This window comes from Austrofundulus limnaeus, unplaced genomic scaffold (assembly GCF_001266775.1).
Source record: "Austrofundulus limnaeus strain Quisiro unplaced genomic scaffold, Austrofundulus_limnaeus-1.0 Scaffold67, whole genome shotgun sequence".
NCBI lineage: Eukaryota > Metazoa > Chordata > Actinopteri > Cyprinodontiformes > Rivulidae > Austrofundulus > Austrofundulus limnaeus.
This window is the reverse complement of record NW_013952469.1, coordinates 1,346,495-1,347,976: the sequence shown is the minus strand read 5'-3', so window position 1 is coordinate 1,347,976 and position 1,482 is coordinate 1,346,495.

Here is a 1,482-nt window from a genome sequence, read left to right as displayed (position 1 = left end):
GAAAGAAAGAAAGAAAGAAAGAAAGAAAGAAAGAAAGAAAGAAAGAAAGAAAGAAAGAAAGAAAGAAAGAAAGAAAGAAAGAAAGAGTGTGCGATTTCTTTTCATCCTAAAACTTACAAAAAACCTTTTATGAGACGTTCCAAATGATTCTGAAGCCACAGCAGGAGACAGATGGATTGAAGTGCTGCGGGAAGGTTTAAATTATTCCACTGCATCTGGCAGAGCCGGTCATTATTGGCAGAGCAAAAATGTTTGTGTAACGACTGAAACTGGAGCATTAGAACTTGCCGTTCAATGAGTCTGAGCTGACTTTAGTTGGAATTGAATATTTGGAATTAACAAAGCTGTCCGRGTCATAAAAGAAGAGATCCACACTGTGCTGAGGTTCTTGAACACCACGGTTTGAACAAAAATTTGAGGACCTGTTTTTTTTTTTTTTTTACATTTACTGAATGTTGAAGAGTAAAATGTTAAGGTAAGGTGGCCTTGCTGTGTTTCTAAAAAAAAACATGACTGAGGACGGTGAAGGTTTTGTGGTTTTATTTCACTTAATTGCCCATTGCTCTTTTACGTTTGCCTCAGTTTGAAAATAAAGTTTCGGAAGTTGAAGTTTTGAGCACCCCCTGTCTGACAATCCTGCCTGCATCAAGTTACATCGAACATGTAGTCATCAGTCATTATATAATTCACCAGTACAATGCCTGCACTGTAATTTATTTTCCATTTGTATTAAAAAAAACATTTCAAGGGGGAGCCAAGCATCTATAACGACTTTCATTAATAATCCCTGGAGAACATTGATTGATTGATAATTTTATTGTCCCCAATGGGAAATTAATTTGCAGCATGTTCACAAATCAAACAATACATGTTACACAAAGATAGAAAAGAAAAAACCAACAACAACAAAGAACAGAACAGCCAATGATAGGGTATAATACAGACTTATACAGGGTATAATGATAGGTAGCAGGGATCATAAATACTRGGAAACATACGGCCTCTTTCCACCAGCACCTCTACAGCACGGTTCAATGGGTTTYTCATTACACTTCAATAACAGCTCTAGTGGGTGGGTTMATCGTAAAGTTGGGCGGTCCCAGAGTCCAAACTTTTATGCCACATGCCTTACAAGCTGGTGGCAGTTATGCTCCATTAAGCTACATTAYTTGTCAGCCACCATTAAACATTACAACAGTAGAAGAAGTAGTAGAAAAGATACACAACACAACAATAGAGGACAAGGTAGGGTTGTTGTTGCAAATGGTGGATCGGCTTGTTGTGAGACTAGCTCTTGTAATCCAACCAGTGACTCCACCCCCTTACCAATCAATGACTGACAGTCCTCTGATGTTGTGTTTTCAGGCCAGTACAGTACACTTGGAACAGCACACCRCAAAGTAAGTTCTGAAAAATGGGCTGGTTCTACATATCCTGCCTAGTGGTAAAGCCTTGGAACCGTGGAGAAGTCGAACCGTGCTG